This window comes from Mus caroli, chromosome 6 (assembly GCF_900094665.2).
Source record: "Mus caroli chromosome 6, CAROLI_EIJ_v1.1, whole genome shotgun sequence".
In the NCBI taxonomy this organism is placed as follows: Eukaryota; Metazoa; Chordata; class Mammalia; order Rodentia; family Muridae; genus Mus; species Mus caroli.
In genome coordinates this window covers 101,230,216-101,243,672 of record NC_034575.1, presented here as the reverse complement: position 1 = coordinate 101,243,672, position 13,457 = coordinate 101,230,216, and the positions used below count along the sequence as shown (strand labels likewise).

Genomic DNA, 13,457 nt, shown 5'->3' with positions numbered 1-13,457 from the left:
AGAAAGAAAGAAAGAAAGAAAGAAAGAAAGAAAGAAAAGGAAAGAAAACACCCAGCTCAAACCAGCTAAAGTCAAAGGCAGTTTATGAATTAAAAGTCGCAAAACCACCAGGGCTTTTCACTTCAGGTCTTTTGGAGTGGAAAACTGAAACAAAGCAAGAAAGTGTCCCCTGTCTCCCCCTGCAAGCTCAGGCCACCCTGGTGTGAGCTTTCTTTCTGAGTGACTTATGGTGATTCTCCAGAAGAGAAAGGCTTTCCTTCTGGTGGCAAGTCAATGTTCCAGGTGAATCTAATCTCCTATCTATAAGGGTTAGCTCAGGAGCCAGTGTGAAGTCCTCATGGAAGGCTTGGGATCTGCCTGGTCCAGTGATCTGTGCTAGGCAATTTCCTTTCTTTCCAGGAACAATCCAGTCTGAAAAGGTAAAATCTGTGTTATTCTGACCTTGATCATATGGATAGTTTTGTAGTTTTGGGGCTTTTTTTGTTTGTTTTTCTGTTGTTGTTTTTTTGGTTTGTTTGTTTGTTTGTTTGTTTGTTTGTTTTAGATTTATCTTTATTTATGTGTGTCTGTGTTTCTGAGTTGTAGGTGAATGCATGAGTATGAAGGGGACTGTTGAGGCCAGAAGACAAACAATTCTGCTAATCCTAGAATTACAGGGGGCTATGAGCAAGAAAAGTGGGTGCAAAGAAGCCAACACTGGTCCTCTGCAGGAACAGTGAGAAGAATTCTTAATCTGGGAGCCACCTCTCCATCCCAAAAGTTCCAACTTCTAGGAAAGACATGGGTGCAATTCTCATCACACACTAAGAACGAGGTAATAATAAGACCCAAAGTTAAATGGGAAATGGGGATGTGTGTTCCTAAGAGAAGGAGCTAATCTCCCTTTTCACAATTGCAGTGGGAAACAGGGGAACAAGCTGCTGATCTCATGGGAAAATGACAGGGAAGTTATTCTGAAACCCATTTCCCTTTCTCCTAAGGCATTCAACAAGACTCCTCCCATTTCTTTTACAGCAAAGTGACCCTGTTCGGTCCAGTGAGCATATGGACAGACAAATCATCATAACCACTGTCAGACTTGGCCCATAGAAACTTCTAGAGACTTCTCTGGAGAATTTCTCTGCTTGCACACTATAAAGTCATTGAAAGACCAGGAGTCTATGGACGCAGAGGAGGGCAAAGTGTAGGCAACCCAATTCTACAAAGGCCTTCATGGAGCTCCAGGCAATCAGGAACTATGCAGCAAGCACTGTACTGTCTGAGATGATTACCATGCTATCACTTCCTGTTTGGATCAACATATCAAGAACCTGTGGGTCATGGCCAGTTGGACATTTGACAATATGACAGTGTGCTTAAGCTTCTTTATTCCTTCAACTCCATTAAAACACATTAAGAACTTGAAAATATATGTGCACATACAAGTTGGGCATTTAGCTCAATGGCAGAATAACTGTCTAGAGTGCACAAGAGGGCAGGCCAGATACCTCAGTGCATATTGGTGATGCTGTCAAGTCTGATTACCCCAGGGCACACATGGTGGACAAACAAAACTGACTCCCACATCTTGTACTCTCCATAGGTGCCATGTTATATTCCCCTCTATTCCTACACACACACACACACACACACACACACACACACACACAAATTAAAAAAAAAAAACTAGAATGCAAAAGGTCCTGTGTTCAATACCAGCACCTGTCACTTTCCCTTACATATCTATGACAGGGAAAACAGGGAAGGGGAAGGAAAAGGTTATATATTTAAAAATGCAGATTTCTGAGGACATCTGATAGAAATTCAAGAGGAAAATAATACAAGCAATTTGGGAAGAGGTAACATAGATAGGATTATCAATAACTGAAAATCCACACATGATTACTAACTAAAAGGGGGAAACAATTACTGTAGACTCTCCTTTGGAAAGAACTGTCTTGCCACTTGCTATTGGCCACCCACCTTTCCACTATGACCACTGGCATGTTTATAAAAGAAAAACATGCAAGCTTATGTGAGTCAAGGGTTCTCCTTTAAAGTAGATGGGTTAAAATGCCAGGATAGCACTCTGAAAGAGAACTCTATCTGAGAAGACACTATGATTGTGGGACAGGTCCCTCCAATCATGCACAAAATGCCTTAACATGTAAATTCTGCAAAGCTGTGAAAATGAGCAGAGGGTGTCTCCCTAACAGGTGAAATGACTCAAACAGAAACAAATCATCCCTTCTGCCCACAGTGAAGGTAAGAAAGACCATTACAGCCCTACATCTCCCAGAAAAGGTGTTTGCTGAAAAACTACAAGAAACTTAGCTCCCAAATACCTCTGTATGAGGAGAACTTACTCAGGGCTTCTCCAATGGGAGCATAAGATAAAGGTCCTTTGGGGTAAGTGGCACTAGTGATTTACTTAAAAATCAAAGGACATTGCAACGAAAGGGAGGCAATCTCAACTATGTTCTCAGGATGCTGGGTAAATCTGTGTATCAAACTCTACTCTGTATGTATTCTTTACACTGTGTTCTTTGTTGTTCCTCCAGGAATTTTTAATGATATTGATATGCACAGGGCAAAAGAAGTGGCTTAAATGAGAAAAGTGTTCTAGCCCAAACCAAAAAGTACTGTAGTGTCCCTGCTTAAAACAAAATTATATATATATATATATGTTTATATATGTTTATATATATATTTAAACTCAGACTATGGTTCAGATGCTGACACCATCACAGACTATTTTTTTTCAATTTTTACAATGTTTTTGTTCATTTCTGCCAGCATTTCCTCAGTTGTACAAGAGACACAAGTATAGCGACTTAGAAGGACAAAATACTTAGAAACAAATCTTTTCCTGCCTGAGGAGCCAAGGAACTGGGGGAGCCCGATTAAGTAGCTTGTAAGAACGAATTAAATCGACAATGACAGACTGTGAGAGAATGCTGACTGCTCCCCTCTCCACAGCTTTTCTTACGGGCTATGTAGGGAGAGCACATCTTCCAGCCTCCTTTAAACATGGAACTTACACCCTTGTGGATCTGAGTTTTACCCATTGTCCCTAAGCAAAAGTGACTGGCACCACCTGCCAGCCGGGGCAATTAACACCGAGGCTCTTTCTTCTAAAAATTCCATGGGGATCAGCAGAATTTCACCACAGAACACATGAAGATTGCTCTCTGACTCACACCTTTCAGAATTGCTGCCCCAAATCACCCATATTGGGACATGACATGGATTAAAATGTATTTTAGGCAGGAAGCAATACTCGTCTCTGACTTGTGTATGAGAGATGTTAATCTAGGCAATCCACTAGAGTCAACTTCTTTGATTGTTTTACCTCACGTTTTACACCTATGAAAAATCTCCTTAAAATGGAGATTGTTCTAGCTTTAAAGCCAAGGAAACTCGGGCTCACAGAAGGATGAAATTATCTTTGCCACTCCCTAGAGTTCACTGACTAGAAGCAGATTTGGAACCACGAGAACCTGCTGTATGATCAAGGGTCTTCCTTCCCTGCACACAGACTTGCAGTGTGGACAGTGTTCTAGCTTTCTCCCTTGGTCACTTCCGATCCATAGTATGTTTCTTCTTTAAAACTACATATTTTCCCTTATATGCCTGCATCCAGAATTAGGAGAAGTCCTCCCAAGCACTCCTTCTTAGGGCTCATCCCCCCGGCACTCTCCTCATGACAAGCAAACTGGCTCTGAGGAGACAGGTTCCCAGTTCTTTTGCAACTGGCTACTGTGTCACTGGTAATGAATGACAGACACAAACAAAAAAGGGAAAGGTGACAGGAACTCCCAAGCTGGCAGTGGTCCCTTAATAGGAGTGATGGCCCAGTGATAGCAACAATTCCCCGGGATACATAACACAGCACCACTGACTATCTTTCATTGCTGCTTTCGTGAACTGTGAATTTCACCATACCACATCAGCAAACATCCTCGAATCTTAATGATGTAGTGATCTAATTTTCTTCTCATATAAAATAATAAAAGAAACTTAAGACAAACACGGATGAAGAAAAAGAAAGCAAAGCACAAACTACTGGAGTCTTTGCAAAACTTCAAATGCTGTTTCATACAAAACAATATAAAACAATGAAAACAAAGATCTATCCACATCAAAGAATAGAGGCCTACCCCTGACTACCACATGACATCGATTTGTTTGGTGAAAACCCTATAAGTGCAAGTTCACAACCAAGTTTAATTTCACCTGATAAAAAGAGAGGTGACAGCTAAGGCATATTGCCTCTAACTTTGAATATAACAAAGAAAACTAAAGACATTGAAGCCAATATCAGATAAACTTGGGGATGTCAGAAAGTTGAAGAAGTCAGGCTTATAGAGGATGGTTTCAGTTGACAGGCTTAATTAATTAGGTTATTTTGATTGTGATTTTTTTTATAAAGACTTAAATTGAAGATAAAAGTTGTCTTTGGGAACTTTTGAAAGAATTTGTAGCCAAAAGACTCGGGGCTTAAAGGAGAAAAGAGCAAGACATGTTTCTGAACAAGGAGACATGGATAAAATAGATGGTTAAAAGGATGCAACCTCATTTGACAGATTTATTCTTTAATCACCCTTAATCAGGTACTTATGGAATGACTACAGAAGAAGGTTCTTAATTACTCCCTAACTGACTTGAAAGTCCTCAAACCTAAGAAATTACAAGTGAATTGACAGGCAACAAATGAGAGATCTGCCTTTGTTTCCATTTCCAGAGGCAGCTTTAACAACAGGTGACTTCTCTGAGTTGTAGCCTCTATTTCAAAAGAGCTCTCCCAGCTTGCAAGCAACCTGAGTGTTCCACACTGAACAGTAATGAGGCTTATCATTATGATCTCTTATACCAAGACAGGCAGTTAAAGTCGGTGAAAACCATTGTTTTTGTTTTTATTTTAAGTGACAGGAGGGGGGTGGGTAGAGTTTTATAAAGTAGCAATACTCATAATCTTAGTGAACTAGGGTTTTGATACTCAGCTATGTTTCCTACTGCCCACAAACTACTGGAAATTCCCAACCAGCTCTGAATGAAATCTAGATGAAAGCAACAGGAGCAGATATAGAGAGAAATCTGAGTTGGCTCTTGATCACCCAAGGCATGTCTGTAGTCTGATGTGATGCTCTTTTTCAACCCCCTGAACTGAGACAGATAAAGCCTGCTCTCCAGGAAAGCTTGAAACATTGCTTAGGATTCCCCCGACCCCCCCCCCCCCCCCATCTACAGCTGCTTGTGCTCCTACTGTGCTAAGGAGCAAGAACCAAAAAGCTCAATATGCCAAAGCATCAAAGCGCGTTTCAAATTATTCTATGTAGGTGTCCAAACGAATCAGTCCTGTTGCGTTTGTTCCTTGAAACATCCAGCGCCGGTCACTGTAAATGACTGGAAATGCCCACGCGATTAAAAAGCACCTGTATTCTGAAAAACAAGTCCCGCCCCCGTATTGGTTCCGTATAGGAAACAAGAAAAAGTTCAGCGAGGGGACTCACAGGACCTGCCTTACAAACAATCCTGTAAGGTGCCACCAAGATCTGGCTTGCCATCCTCCAGGCACTCCACACTCCCAGGATTATCAGTTACACTGATTAACCAGGTCACAACCTCCGCAAACCTTTGCCAAGGGAACATAGTGCCTGAGGCTCACAATCCTGCCACCTTATCTTCCCAATGCTCTCCACAGCATCCTTGCAACAGCAGTAGCGCTGTGCTACAGAATGCATTCGTGCATCAGGTTCTGCTTGGTAAGGAGACTGAGGAGCCTACCTATGTCCACCTAGCCCACGCCTTTCAGTTTTAGTAAATATTTATACACTAGAGAAAGGTAAAGAACAGAAATGAAGGAATAATTTTGAGAGCAAAAGGGTTAAGGGTTGGCATTTGAGGGACGCCTGATGCCCATCTCTCTTGCTGCTTGGACAGAGGCTATGATGCAGTTAGTTGCCTTTGCCTTCTCCAAAGAAACTGAACACACTCCCCTCCCCATAAGTTATTGGAAATACATGCTGCACCTACAAGCTGTCAAGTGTCCTCCACAACACAAGAGACCTGGTCAGTGTTGTTCAGCGCGGAACAATCGCTGTGCTTTGCAAAGAACCATGCACTGTGTGGGCGCTCCAAAAAGGAGCGTTTCAAAAGGGATCGCTCTTTCATGAGTCCCAGTCTCCCAAGCCCTGATGTCCAAGTCCCTTCAAATTTCAGCCCAACTTCATCTGCTCATACTAAGGGTTGCACCCAAAGGGTATGGATACGCAGGCACCCACAGCATAAAAAAAAGAAAAAGAAAAAGAAAGAAAGAAAAGAAAAAAAAAAAAGAAAGAAAGAAAGAAAAAGCAAGAAGGTGCCCACGGAGCAAAGGCGCACAGAGAGGGCAATCGCGTGACCCAGCTGAAGATGCTGATTTTAAAGGTTCTGGATGCATGTTCTGCTATAGGCTCTTCGTTTGGTGGTCGTAATGCAACGCAACAAACTTCTTTTCACAGTAATAAAGGAGAAAACTGGTCGCCGTGAGGTACCAGTGGCGTCCAGGGGATGGATAGAGTTTTCTCACCTCCTCACAGCCTCCCGGACAGCCCAGCAGGAGCGACAACCCTGGGCACTCATCTGTCCATCCCCAACCCTTAAGGACCATGCTCTTTTATCTCAAGCCACAGACCAGGGTGCCTGGGACAGTGCGCTCCAGAGTCGGGCTGGACTTACCCAAGACGCGGAGCACAACGCCTAGGAGAACTGGGCTTGCTCCACTGCCAACGTCCGAAGGTCCCGGCGGAGTGGCAAAAGCTCCCTACTTGCGACCAATCCTGGTTATGAACCTTGTGCTCTGTGGCTGCCGCGCGTTCCTCTCCCTCCCTACGCTGGTGGCAGCTCTCAAAACCCGGCGCACCGGAGTTCAGGCTGCAGTGGTTCCTTTGCAGCCACTAGCGGAAGACTCACAGGGAGGGGGCGAGACAAGGGGAGGGCGGGGGCGGGGGGAGCGCTCAGTGGAGCTGGGCATGCTCAGTGAGCCACCAGAGGCAGTGCACCCTTAGGCGTAGCACCTGCACCGCCCTGCCCTGGGGAGGCGACCCCGAGTACCCACGCGGGACACTGGTAAAGGGGGCATTGCTGGACATGACTAGCTCTGGCTGGTTCCTGGAGAGGGACATAAAGGGTGTGTTTGTGCTGGTGTACAAAGAGGATGGCATCTTCCTTTGCCACCCGAGTACTGGGGAACCAGGAGGTGGGACCGACCTTTGGCTTCATGCACAGTCGGAATCCGGAGGATCTTTAAGGTGGTCTGGCCGCGAATACCACCTCTGGGCTGAGAATCGCTTCGCATGGGTTTGGGATGAGCGGTAGTAGTGGACTTGGGATGTAGAAAGAGATGGCTTTAGGGTCGGTTTTACTTGCTTGTTCTTAGGCCAAGGACATCCGCCAGACAGTGATAAAGACAGGACCTGGTGTCTTAACCGGAGCAAAAGACTTTCAAGCTGAATGAGGCTGAATGAGCATAGAAGGGGTAAGGGGGAAGAGGAAACACTTGCGATAAAATAGGCACAAGGATCAATATGTGGTGTATGGGGGCATACTAAAAGCGTCGTTATTCAAAAGCAGGTGCAGCAGTTAATGACAGTCCTGTGGTCATTACACAGGGCTCTACGCTTCCTTGCTGAAATGGCTCCCTTCATCCCAACTCTAAATTTTGAAATAGACATCGAGACTGGGAAGGAAGTCTGAGCCCCCCTGATCCCTGTGCAAAGGCAGAGGAGAGGCAAACCAGTGGAGCACATCTGGAAACCATTTACAGCAATCCCAAGAGAGACTGAGTTTTCTCTCCCTGGGTGGAAACAAAGCCCCCCCCCGGGGGAATTTTACAAAACCCCAGCCTTCCAGTGCATGTCTCAGCAGATCAGAGCTACATAAACAACTTCTGACCATTTACACAATCATACAAACCTACCCTGACATCTCCATTATGTGGGAAAGATGTTAACTGGAAAACTATTTTTAAACTACTGTAGTAAGCAAACACTCCACTCCTCTAAACACACGCGGCAACCTCCTTAATTGATATAAGTGATTTTGTTGTATCTCTAGTCTCACTTTGGGGTTATCATTGGTTTTGTTTTTTTAACATAATTCATTCTTGAAAAATGAGCAAATGTTAATGAGGGAATAGCTATTACAGGTGTTTCACGGTTTCTGAAGTTAATGCTGGAAGAGCCCCTGACCTCATTTTCGAAGTACTTAAAACTAGAGACAGACGTAAGACCCTCCCCTTCTCTCATGGGAAGAAAATTTCACAGAAAAGAAAACTTGGTAGTGTATTTTTCCTGGTGAATTATTAAAGATGAATGGTTTCTAGTAAGTTTGATGTACCTGCCTGATCCATGATCCTGATAACTTTTACTGCATTGCTTTACTTTATATTATATATATATATATATTAATAAAGTATACTATATATTTCTCTTTTTGTAATTTTTAGATTACCTTTTACAACTAGCATACAAAACAAGTGGATTAATTATTCCTTTTACATATATATGTATTGAGCGTTTTGTCCTGTATATGTCCTCTCACTACATTCCTTAGTCCCTCTGTTTCCTTCTTACACCCAAACATCCATAGTCTATATTCTATTTTTAACTAAGTCACAGGTACACACATGTGCACGCACACGCACACACACACAGATTCATATATATACATATATATATATATATATATAGCTTTTATATATGATAGTCAGCAAACGCTGATAACAAAAACTGCCTAGCTTAGGAGAAAACCTTCTTTTGTGTACTCATACACTCAGCATATGCTGAGAAAACATGGTATCATGGCATTTTAAACTCAATATATAATTAAGGCCAGTACAAAAAGGAGAGGAGAGAGACTGCCAAGCTGCTCCTTCAGCAGGAATAAAATTGAAATAATTTTCTAAGTGTTGTGAACAGTATGAGAAAACTCCCTTGACTGTGTCCCTGAATTTCAGGTCTATGTTTCATTCATTTGTTCTCTTACCTTTAATTCTTTCTCATGACTGTGACTGTGTGGGAGACTTTGTCCTCTAACAAATGAAAGGAAGCTCAAATATGACCATGACTTAGAATCTGCTCAAGAGATGACCATCTAGTAAGGAAACCAGTGTGTATCTGGGGAGACAGATCTGGGTCGGTCGGGCTGCTGGGATGTCAGCTAACTGATAAGCTGGGGGCTGGGGATATTTCCTTCCAGTGGCCTGCACCTAGTTTAAAATAAAAGCAATAATCCAGTCCCGATTTTCCATCCTGCAGGGAAGAAGTAAAGCCACCTCTGCCAAGAAAGCCAGCTTCTCACTGAAGCTCTCCTGATTGGGGAGTGTTCCTAAGAGAATCAGCCTCTGCCAGGAGATGGAAGTGGCTTATTTTGAAGACAACAACCTCACACGTGTGTGTCCCTGTATATCCGGGACCCCCAGCTAAATGTCAGCTCCTTGCTCAGAGAACCTGTGATTGGAATTCTCTGGGGGGAAATGTTCCAAACGAATCAATTAACACCACCAGCAGAGAGTTCAATACCACTGTACAGGGACCCAGCTTTGTATTAGTGCATGAATGAATTACTGGTACTCATGTCATTTGCAAATAACCATCATTATAGCGCAGTGGAAAATTCCCCCTACCCATTTAGTCTGAGTAGCACCTTAGCAGAGCATTGCAATAACCCTCATGGTCCCTCCAAAATATTTGCACATATATGTTCAGATTAAGCTCCAATAGTTTAATATGAGAGTATCTATTTGGACACAAGGTCACCCCTTACACTCATTAAACCAATCTGAATGAGGTCTGATAACTCTTAAGGGAAATCAGCACTTAAAATGCTTTCGACTTTTTGGAGACACGGATGGAATATATCAGCAGGCTTCACTCAGCATGAGACAGCTCTGAAAACTCCAGAAAGGACATATCGCCATCCCACCCCACCCTCAGAGTCGTTCTTCACACATCTAAGGCTTGTGGTGGGTGTGAATTTAATGTAAAGGATGGAGGGAGTGGAGAACTTTACAGAAAAAGTGTGTTTCTTCTGACCAAATCTGATCTGAGTCAATTTTTCTGCTGATTCCTCCTACCCAGTGGGAATTTTAAAAAAATCCATAACTAGCACATTTTGTGTTCTAAATGACATGAATAAAATGATCCAGAGCTGTGGAGATAACTCAGTGGGTAATTGTGCTTGCTTTCAATGAAAGCAAGGAGTACTTATTGGAGTCCAAATTCTCCAAACCTAGAGAAAAGAAATTCTAGGCTTAGTCATGTATCTGTAACTCTACCTTTTTGCAGGCATTGGGGTGGATATAGGCAGATATCTGGGACTTGATGGCCAGCCATCCTGAGCAGCTTTAGGCTAAATGAGATACCTACTGTGTCCCAAAGGGTAAGAAGGCAGGTAGTGGGGAAAGAACCCCTGAAGTCTCCCTTTGGCATATATACTCATAGACATGCACCTGTCCCTGGACACACAGACAACTCGAGTGCACACACACACACACACACACACACACACATTGGAAAATAGGTTGAAGGAGCTGTGGTAGCAACTCAGATGAAAAAAAAAACTAGGTTTTACACTTAATTTGCTTTTTGAAAGCATTTCTAAAAGCCTTAATCTTCATGTATGAAGCAACACTTGAACCCCTCCCTGGTTTTGAAGAATAGCCTTAGGTTTAGAACAGGTGAATAAAGTAGTGTTTTCCTAAAGGAGTTATGTCAGGATGGCTTTATGTTTCCTTGTTAAAATCCAGCGAGGAGAACTTGAAAGTAGACACTAGGAACAGCCTTCTCAGCATACTCCTACTTCACTGACATAAGTGACTCTTGAGCTTCAACCTAAGGACGTGGGAATAATAACGGCTTCATAGTCGGATAATGGTAATTAGCACACAAAAGTTGAGTTAATTACCATGAAGGTTATGACACAGACTGACAGACAGAGTCAAAGTAAACTACAAGCCTTCCACCCCAGTCAAGACTCTAAAAAGGGACCGTACAACTCCCACTGAATTTAGACATAAAGCACAATTGAAATCAATCACCTTTCTCCCTCCATCCTTATTTCTAGACTTTTAATTTCGTTGTATGAAATTCAAGAACAATAGCTCTAGCAGTGTATATTTTGATAAAGTATGTATAGTTGATTTTCATTGTTCTTGGTGATTACATGCCATAAAGATGCTGCACATAATGAAATGTTCCCAGTAAAAAAAAAGAGAGGTAAGTTCCAGAGTCCCTCTGTAAAAGCATCTTTATTAACTGATCAGCACATAATCTCATTTTCTGAAAGCTTCTGGTAGATACTCTGTTTAGTATGTGTTATTGTTTCCCGAACACTCAGCTTCCCTCGCAGCACTATAGCCTTTGCCTCACAGAGCTTGTTATCCAAAGCTTGTATTTTCTGTGCAAAGCATTGCAGCCTTTTTAGGAACTCCAGGAAACACAGTATGTGTGGGGGTCATTTTGAACAGCAAAATTGCCAAAGAACATTCTAAAATAGCTAGCGGTAATCAGAGAGAGAGAGAGAGAGAGAGAGAGAGTGAGTTCTGGGTACTGTGGGCTGAAACCTTGCTTGACCTAGGCCAGGAGATGGTGTCTTGGGAGGCTCAAGCTCTGTTCTCTGTATATGATGAGCACCCCATGTGCCTTTAGGTATCACCCTCAGTGGTTTAAGTATTAACCTCTAGGTTACAGAAAACTTTGAACAAGCAAGTAAATTTTGCACTTATGGAATCTGCAAATAATGAGAATTAAGTGGATCAGATTTCTTTGCTTTTAAGTGAGAGACTCATCAGCTCACTTGATCTGTGTTTTAACTTACATGTAAATTGAATTGATACTCATTTGAAAATATATTGTTGTGAGAATATAAACCTTCATACATTTTGTAGTATGTCTTCGTCTTCGGCCAGCTTTCTCAATCAAATTAGGTAATGCAATTCCTAATTGAGAGACATTTCTTTTTGTCACATACCACGATTTCTCTGTGTTTATTCCACAATGAGTATTTTGTGATATTGTCATTGAACATTATTATCCATTCTGTTCTACACAAAGTAGAGCTTTTCAAGAACTAATAGAAAGTTAAAAAGAATAGAAAAAGCTTAGTGAAGTGAAAAGGGTGTCTTTGTGAGAGTTAAAACAAGCCTCCCGCCAAAGAGAATTATTTCAGCTGAGAAGATGTTTTCGTTTTATTAATAAAACTCTGAAAGTATTTGGTTTACATCTTTGTCCTTTGAGAATATTGTTTTAATTCAGACTCTGGGGTCTCAGCCCATACTAAAAGACTCATGAGATGGGGCCTCAATGTTCTATGGCTTGTGATAGTCATGTCCTTATTTAATTCTCTTGTTCTTAAAGGTTGGCTAGACTTATTGATTTACTATTATTGATTTTCTGAAATGATGGATGCCACTTCCTATATTAGGTTACACAGAGACTGTGGTTTTCATTTGGTAGTCTTGGTCTCTTCTTCTTTCTATCAGGTACTGTCTGGTAAAAACACCCAGGAAGCTCATCTAAAGTCCACATGGCATGCACACTCATATAAACAAGACCCCTCATGATCATATGAATGAGCTAGGAAGATCTTCTGAGGCTGCCTGACCAAGTACTCCATCAGAGACTATTTCTCTAGTCCCAGTAAAGTCTTGAGATGAATGAAGCACTGGCCAGTAATGGTTTCAACTTCACGAAAGCTTTAGTTAGAAAGACCCTTGGAACTATTGAGAAACTAGTGTAATTCCTCGATCCACACCAATATTATGGAGTTAACATTTCTTGTTTTAAGTCCCAAAGTCTGGGGTGACTTGTTACACAGCAGTGGATAATAGATATATGCCACAGCATATACTTATCTGAGAAACATTAGCTGTAACATAGATTCGAGAGTTTACAAACATCAACTTTGACAGAGATGTTTCACAGACTTCTCCTTTTTAAGTCTTGTTACTGACAGATGAAAAAAAATCTTGAAAAAAACAGACAATGTATGTATATCAAATCACTTGTTTTCTAGTTTTATCATAAACAAATGACACTTTCATTACAAAGTAAATTTTAATATATTTAGAAATATTCTCACTGTATACCTCCTGGATTGATCCCACTCTTTATGTCTGATGTGTCCAAATTTTCCCATCACTGAAGAACCAAGTTTTCTGTCATAACTTTTAAAATTTATTTCCTGGATTTGTATAATATACTGCAAATTGCTCACGATTCCCTACTATTTGAACATTTAAACTCTTTGCATTCTGTCTTGATAAACAAGTCTTTGATGAATATATAAAATTAAATTTTATACATATCCTAAATTATTTCATTAGAATAAATTACCATAAAACAGTTAGTCAGTCAACACGATATTGTGATTTTATTCCTTTTTTAAGATGTAGGTTTACCTCTGTGACACTGTTCTAGACTTAGGCTCGCTATTTT

At 41.6% G+C, this 13,457-nt stretch overlaps 1 protein-coding gene across 8 annotated transcripts in view; it reads right to left on the bottom strand.

Moving 5' to 3' along the window:
- Cntn4 (contactin 4) overlaps nt 1-6,931 on the bottom strand; it is a 990,533-nt gene extending 983,602 nt beyond the window's left edge. For 7 of the 8 annotated variants that reach the window (XM_029478674.1, XM_029478666.1, XM_029478667.1 and 4 more), the window contains exon 1: nt 6,700-6,901. The gene's annotated coding sequence lies outside the window, so the exon portion shown is untranslated. Of the gene's footprint in view, nt 1-6,699 lie in introns of all 8 variants that reach the window. The other variant, XM_029478673.1, reaches the window with a different exon arrangement.
- Nucleotides 6,932-13,457: the final 6,526 nt, after the last annotated feature.